General features: G+C 45.3%; 1 protein-coding gene across 3 annotated transcripts in view; it reads left to right on the forward strand.

Annotated features, from left to right (window-relative positions):
* The window catches only part of CDC42SE1 (CDC42 small effector 1), a 56,110-nt gene extending 49,003 nt beyond the window's left edge, over window positions 1-7,107 (forward strand). For all 3 annotated transcript variants that reach the window (XM_034756410.1, XM_034756411.1, XM_034756412.1), the window contains exon 5: window positions 1,123-7,107. The gene's annotated coding sequence lies outside the window, so the exon portion shown is untranslated. The remainder of the gene's footprint in view (window positions 1-1,122) is intronic.
* Window positions 7,108-8,176: the final 1,069 nt, after the last annotated feature.

The raw sequence follows: 8,176 nt of genomic DNA on the forward strand, positions 1-8,176 counted from the left end.
AGTCTCTGGCATGTCCCATGCTCCCTCTCCTTTCTTACATGCTTTGAACAGTGAACTAGTTAATGATATTGCCATCTGGGGTATCTTCCTTGGCATCTGAACTAGCACCAGCACAGACAAATAAGGCAGCTCATACATCTGAGAGATCATTCCCAGCTCTCTGCAAACTCAGGCAGACAGATGCTCTGGTCACATTTAGGTTTGCTTCTCAAACATAAGCACTAGAGATGTACGTCTTTAAAAATGAAAGCTGACACTATAACTGATAAGCCTGTCCATGCCCCCTGGCTAGTCCTTTGTGTCTTCACCCACTCCAGGGGCAGCTCGGGCTCCGGGCAAGATTGGTTTAAATCAGGGGTCTCAAACTCAATACCTTAGAGCCAGTGCCAGTCCTCAAATCCTACCAGCGGGCCAATAGTGTCACTCATGCTGTCCAGAACCCATCCCCAAAACTGACCCCCCAAAACTCCACTCCCCACCTGCCTAAGGCTCTGGGAGGGAGTTTGGGTGGGGGAGGGGATCAGAGGTGCAGCACCCAACTCTGGGCTGGAGTTGGGTGCTGGGTACAGGCTTTGGGCTGGGGCAGGGAGTGGGGGTGCAGGAGGGGGTTGGGGGGCGGGGGGGGGGGTGTGGGGCGGGGCTGCAGGCTCGGGAAGGGGGGAGGGGAGGGCGGCGCTTACCTGGGACTCCAAGGCAGGGCAGGCCGGGGGGGCTCTGGGCGCTGCTGCCCCCAGGCAACACCCCTGCAGCTTCCCATTGGTCGCAGGGGCGCTCCGGGCAGGGGCAGCAGGGAGGGGCTGGTGGACATGTGGAGCGAGCAGGCAGACGCTGCTCAGCCCCCCTGCACTGCTGGTGGTGGGTTGGGCCCCGAGCCATTGTAAATTGCCTTGGTGCAGCAGGTGGGGCCAAGGGAGAGACCTAGCCCCGCTGGCCACATTGGGGAGCTTCTCGGGCTGCAGATGGCCCATGGGCGGGGAGTTTGAGATCCCTGGTTTAAGTGGTGCGTAAGCACTTGTACTGTCCTTCTGCACAGAGATGAAATTCACCCACTTCTAGCAATTCAGTCTTCTCTGCCACAAAGGGCAAGTTTTAACTCTTGCTTTAATCTGTTTCACTTTGCAGGTTCCAGGCTACGTCAACAGCCCACACTTGAATTGCCTGTTTGCCAGACAGGTGGAAATACAAATATCTAGCGCTTTATTCACTCGATAACTTATGCAAACTGATCCCAAACTTCAAATTTTTTTTACATGTTTTCTCAGCATCTAATAAGTTTTCACTGAAAGTGCAATGTGGGTTTTTTCTTTTTTTTAATACTGAAAGTTCCTCTCCTAATCTCCCCCCCCCCCCCCCGCCCCGTGAATCCCAGCAGCTTGTGTTTTTGCTGTTGTTGTTGGGTTTTTTCAGAGCCCTCTAACTCTATTCCTGACTATAAGCACAAAAATAACAGCCAAGCACCAGTCTATTCGACAGTCTTTCAGCGCTGCCGTGAAGAATGGAAAGATTAGCCCATGAAACTGTCAGAGCATCGTTTGGTCCCACCTTCGATGGGAGAGGAAAGGTCACTGCTAAAACATTGGTCTTCAAGCTATACAATTTCCTCTTTGGAATTTGATCCAATTCAGGGGCTGATGATCAGGATTGCTGTCAGAGCAAAACACTCCCTTAACATCAATGTGTTCGGTTTAACTGGTCTTTAATAGCACCAGAAGATATTCATGTCAGTGGCGCTGGGCAACTTAATTAGCTGAGCTTTAAGATGGGAATATTCAGGAGTGATGGAGGGTCTAGTTGTCAGAGAGCGGAACTCCTGATTGCTAGTCCTGCCTTGAACGCAGATTCCTCTTGCAGCTTGCTCTTAAGTGCTTTCCTGAGTCAACGCCTTAGGCCTACATTTTAAAAGGTCCCCACTCATTTTGGGTGCCCAACTTGAAGGCACCTCGGGGGCTGATTTTCATAGGTGCCAAGCTTCTGGAGTCTGGGGGCGTGGTCCAGCTGAAAATCAGGCTCTTGATGTCGCAAGTTGAGCACCCAAAATTAGTAGACTATTTTCAAAGGGCTGGCCTCCCTGCCTCAGTTTCCCCAGCTCATAACAACGTGCCTACCTCACAGGGATGTTGTGAGGATTAGCATTCTGCAAAGAGCTGTTTGTGCTATATAACAGGACTATTAGAAGAAATGGATTTACCCAGTCGTCTTGATACTTCTTCAGGTGCACGATGAAATGCACAGCACAGCAATCCACAGTGTACTTAAAAAGACATGTTAATGGCCAAGATCTTCAGAACTGAATAGTGATCTTCAGGGCCTCAGTTTGGAGACACCTTAATGTGGCTTGACTTTCAGAAAGCGAGGCGCACCTCTGAAAAACATCCCTCCTAAAGTCTCAAGTTACTTTTGAACAACTTTGGCCTGCAGCTTTAAGACCTGTCTCGTGCAGTGTGTGGAACAGTTTTCTGTGAATAGATCAGTCCTGTAAGAGGTGGTACATATAAACTACTGTCATGGTTGAAAGGGGATCTTCCTCCATATTTCTGTTAGAGATGTCAGTGTGGTACAAACGCACACATGCGTGGTTTTTTTGTTTTGGTTTTAAGACAGAAAACTAGTTTAGAAGAGTCCTCAGCTATATCTCATCTATACTGTCCCAATAATGCGTAAATAGACCATGGCCCCGGAGACAAATTCCTAAAGGTGAATCGCCTAGCGATGATTCAGTATCCCCTCGCAAACACGTCTGAAGAATTACGGTTACTACCTGTTTCTGATTGAGGTGTCCTCCAGGAGAGAGCATCGGTCTTCATGAAACTGTACCTGCAATACATTTCCTCTAAAGTGTAGCTATGCTAGCAGGAACTGGTCCCATCCAAAGTCACTGTGGATACAGTCATAATTGTTCTCTTTAAGGCCCAGTCCAAAGCCTGTTGATGGAAAGAACAGCATTGGCTTCAAGGAGCTATGGAGCAGGCCTTTAATATGTGACCATAAAGTTTTCAATAATGAGAAGTAGGGGCCTGAGGGATAAGACAGACACCACTTGCTGCAATGATTCCAACACATCCACAGCCAGGGGGAATAAGGGTGCTTTGAGGGCGACTCGCTCTAAGTGAAAGATGCTCTGGGAATGCAAAGTCTCTTCAAAGTGTTTGTCTCTGGATCTCTTCCCTACATCCACCTTTGAAACTAGTCCCCTGGTACATTCCCCAGGAAAGCAAGCAGCTTTTATCTATGGGGGGGGGCATTGCTCCCCATTACCCCCGGCTTACAGGCAATGGGCCCAATTCATCTCTTTACTGGAGGAACTCCCACTGAGCTCAGTGCAGTAACTCTTGATTTATGACCATACACGGGAGAGCAGGAGCTGCCCAGGGTGTAAGCCGGCAGAGAATTTTGGTCCGTAGCTCTACAAAGTGGGACGTCTGCCATAAGGGGAAGGACTAAATCTTGGAACAGCAAATGAATCATTGGGGCCTGATTGGATGTGCAGCCAACGGTCGCTACAGCTCTGCTTCAGGATTCCCATCAAAGAGAGTGGCAGTCAGTTATCGCTACAGTGGACAAGAGCTGCTATGGATGGTACAGAGTATAAACATCAGTGTGGTTTACCAAGTGGCTTAGATTTGAGGCGTATCCCAGGACTGCAGAGCTTGCTAGCCCCACCTTTAAACAGCCTTGTTTTGTAAAGGGCCGGACGGCTTGGGGGACCTGGTCGTGGGATACGGAGCTTCTTAAATTCTAGGCTGCTCCTGCAAATTCAGCCCATATCAGTAGCCACGGAAAGCTATCGTTAGCCGCCTGACAGCTGTTTGGTGAGTCTCCGCCCCAGTGACACACGCTGCTATTGCGATCGCGGGTAGTCGCTACGGCAAGGCCCAGGTTTGGATGCACTATGGCAACTGGATTCCCCTCTGGAGCAGAGTGAAAGACACTAGTTGGGCTATGTGTTGTGGGAAGCTTGCCTTGCTACTGCCCCAGCGGGAGGGAAGATGTTGGTCTCCAAAGGTCTCAATCTGGTGCCTTTTACTGGCATTAAATTCACCCCAAAATTAGGAAAAATAATCTGCGTCGGGAACTGTAGGCGCTCACAGTTGACTTAATGCTTTATATTGTATGTCCCAACATGCTTGTGGATTAGTAAATTGCAACCTCACATCTTTGTGTATCATTGCTTAGCTATATACATGCACACTGTGGTCAAAGGTGAAAAGGAAACGGTGTATTGCAGTCTCTGTTTTTGCTTCACGTGCTAGGCTCTTTTTTGCCAGTTTATGAAAAGTTTTAGGCCTGATTTGCATTGAAAGCAGAAGATATTCTGGATGAAGCTGTGAAAGCTGACCTATGGAGATAAAATCAGTTCTTCTGCAGAAAGCTAGTCCGTACTCTTCCACTGATTTTTTTTTTTTTTTTTTTTCCTCCTGTAGCGTGTTGCTTTCCTTGGTATTTTATATATGAACTGCAGATGCTGATTCAGGTTTTCCAAAACCTGATACTAAAACTTTTTGTGCTATCCTGAGGGAGTGTGTCTTTAGAACTGCCAAATGCATTTGTTGACATGGAACAGTTTGTCAAAATGGGGATGCTGCCATCCTTTCTATGAGCACATACTGAGGTGAGGGGTGTGTGTGTGTGTGGTGTGTGTTGGGGGGCAGGAAGGGGTGTTAAATGGTTTGCCCTGAACTGGAGTCTGTTTGATGTACAGTTAAGATCCTGACAGTCTCTGCATTTTATTTTTTTTAGTCCTGTTTGTACATTGACAGCTAGAAATTTACATAAAACTACTGTTTGGCTCAGGCTCTGAAGGCCTGTTGCAAAAGCATCTTGTTTGCCTGCTAGTGTTCCTACAAAGTGAAGGGGCATTATTGGTCAGCATGCCAGGTTCCAGTCAGAGGAACAAGCACTCCTCTTTTAGATTAGTGGAAATGCAGAGTGCCTCCATCTAACTCCATGTAAATCCAGAATAACACTGATGGCAACACTGGATTTACACTAGTTTAAATGAGGGCAGAACCTGGCCTTGAATTGGTGACATTTCACACAACAGAGTAGGAAACACACCATTTTGTTTGTTGCAAGATGCGCATCTATTTTTGCAAGCTTTCAGAAGAAGATTTTAACTGCCATTTGGAACCTGATCTCGATCACACAGGTGCAAATCTGGCATCTGACTCCAGAAGAGTTGCTCCAGGTATACCCTGCTGACAGAAATCAAATCTGGCCCTGTGACTTTTTAAAAAAATCACTGTCAGGTTAAATCCTATTTTAAAACCTCACAGAATAAATTTCTGTATTGTTAGATGATTGTAACTGGAAAAAAAATTAAGTCAAGTTCACATTTCACTATTTATGTAGTTTTTATTACTTTGTGTGTTTCTCTCAGCTTTGACAGTGAAAATAGGTCATTTTCCCCTTTTTGTTTTCTAGTCAGTTTCAGTTTTATGTTCACCACCACTAGCCCAACATTGCAGTGTTTTGCAACCCAAATACTGCAGGGGGATGTAATGTTTGTGTGGTGGTTTTTGTTTTTAAATTGTTTCAATTTTTAAAATTTTATTTTCTATCTATAAGTGGATATTGGTTTATAAAAGCTTGTTTTTAAACAAAACCTGAGTTTTGGATCCCAATTTGACCTGACAGGTCACTATTAAATGAAAATCATCCCTTCCCTACCAACCTCTCTGGTCCGTGGTATCAGTGCAAAACCCTTTCTTACCATGCTCTGCATGTCTGTTTGCGTTGAGAAACAAAATAAGGACCAATATTCTGCAGTCCTTAATTGAACCAAACTTCCATTGACGTTAACAAGCACCCTGCTCTTACTGGAGTCAAGGGCCAAGTGTGATACGCTCATTTTAAGGCCCTGATCCTGCCCCATTGAAGTCCATGGGAGTCTTGCCACTGGGAACAAACTTTAGCACTAAAGGCCTGAAGCCACAGCAGGCAGGAGAGGCCTGATTCTCTGTTGTCCTGCATGTTGTGCGCTCATTTACATGAATGCAAATATTGCCGAACAGAATGGCAGTGACTTTACATGCTTTAAATAACTGCACATTGTGCAGGATGATGGAGAATGACAAGGACATTTCTTCACACATGACTAGGAGGCAGCAAGGAACCTGTACTTGGGCATATATTTATCCTCAAGAGTTTCCCAATGAGCAGAAGCAATTGCAATTGGGGCAAATCAAATGCAAAAGCGAGATCTGGAACAGTCTTAGGCAAAGACCAGAATCCCTGTGGATAAAATAATCCTGAAAAACAACCATCTCATTCAATGCTGCAGAAGCCTGACGGCTTTCTCTGCTCTGCCAAATCCTCTCTTTGCTGAAAGAGTTCTGGCAAAGGCCATTTCTCTTTTACTTCCTGGCTGTTTTGGAGAACTGGGTCCTGGACCTCCATCACTTGAGTGCCCCAAATTCCCGTGGAAGTTTGGGGTGTGCAAGAAATGGAGGATCTGTGGATTTTTTTTTGTTTGTTTGTTTTTTTTAAGGCATAAGCAAAAAAAAAATGGCAGAATGGGTAAGAAGGAGGGAATCTGTTCAAATGCTTTGCTGAATGAACTCACTTAGCCATCATACATTTGGAAAAGATCAACTGTTGGCAAAGGGGGAAAAAAGCACAGGACTTATTGCAAGAATCTGGCTCAGTTTTCCAATAACTTGATTTTTAAATAAGTAAAATTCTAGCTCCTGCACAAACTTGGATATCACAGCTGGCCTGTTGAAAACAATCGCTCTGATGGAATAGCTGGGCTATTCTGATGTTGTTACCTAAACTTTTTTTTTTTTTTTAAAGCAAGAAACGCATTGCATATAAAATGGTGTCCCTGTGCTAAAGAAACTTAGCACTGGGAAGCCATAGCGCTAGCTATCCGGTGGATCCCTCTTACAATAAATCCAAATACACTGAAACGTATTTATCATAATAATCTCTGCTGTACTGAGACACTGTTGTAGAGAATTTACAATTATATTCTGCTGTGGAAAAGGGTTTTATGGGGGTGGGGGAGTGTCTGTGGAACAGTTGTAGAGAAATATCCTTCTTTCTCTTTTACACACCTTAGCTTTTCCTACACAGTGTGTGTTTGAAAATAAAATAAAAGTCAAAGATTTTGTCTGACTGTTTGTATGAAAATAGAGACTCTCATGTTTTGTGATGTGGAAGGTTGGAGTGTCCCTTTGTGTCTCCCCCCCCCCCCCTTTAAAAATAAATAACTCTGTTCCATAATTTTCAATTCTTACTATGAAATATTTATACAGAACATAAGATGTCATCATCTTGGCTTCCCCTACCTGCTACCCACTGCAGATTGACCCACAAACTAATTGGTATGGTAAATCTAAATTAAATCAAGGACTGTGCTTTTTGACTGGCATAGGCTTTGTACAAGGAATAAAAGCTGTAAAAGGGAGGCTGCTACGTAGGGTAGCCTTCTAGACAGGAGCAAATACACTAGAACCTCAGAGTTATGAACATATTGAGAATGGAGGTAAGAAAAATGCTGCTTTCCTGTTTGTTTGTTTTTAGTAGTTTACATTATGATTTAACCAGGGCCGGCTCCAGGCACCAGCCCAGCAAGCAGGTGCTTGGGGAGGCCAACGGAGAGAGCAGGAGGTGCCGCCTCTTCGGTGGCAATTCGGCGGCAGGTCCCTCACTCCCTCTCAGAGCGAAGGACCAGTGGCCAAATTGCCGCCAAAGACTGAAGCGGTTGGGCTCTGTCCGTTGGCCTCCCGAGGCTTTTTTTTTTTTTTTTTTTTTTGGGCTGCTTGGGGCGACAGAAACCCTGGAGCCGGCCCCGGATTTAACACAGTACTGTACTGAATTTGTTTCTTTTTTTGTCTCTGCTGCTGCCTGATTGCGTACTTCCAGTTCTAAACGAGGTGTGTGGTTGACTGGTCAGTTTGTAACTCTCTGAGATTCTACTGTATAACGATCTTGAAGACTGCCCCTTGTTCATTCCCTGTTATTAGTTTAGTAGTGGAACCCACTAACCATGCTAACGGTATAAAACCAGAATTTCTATCATCAAAAAGGCTCAATGCCCTGTTTCTGAGCGGCAACCTAATAGTTCCAAAGTGAGTTGTTCCAATGGGGAAATACCCAGAGTGTTAAAAATTTGCAACTTATTTCTAGTCTGATACGGAATAGGATTTCTTTAGATGATAAATAGAGCAGCAGC

The sequence above is a fragment of the Trachemys scripta genome, chromosome 24 (genome assembly GCF_013100865.1).
Source record: "Trachemys scripta elegans isolate TJP31775 chromosome 24, CAS_Tse_1.0, whole genome shotgun sequence".
NCBI classification, from domain to species: Eukaryota; Metazoa; Chordata; order Testudines; family Emydidae; genus Trachemys; species Trachemys scripta.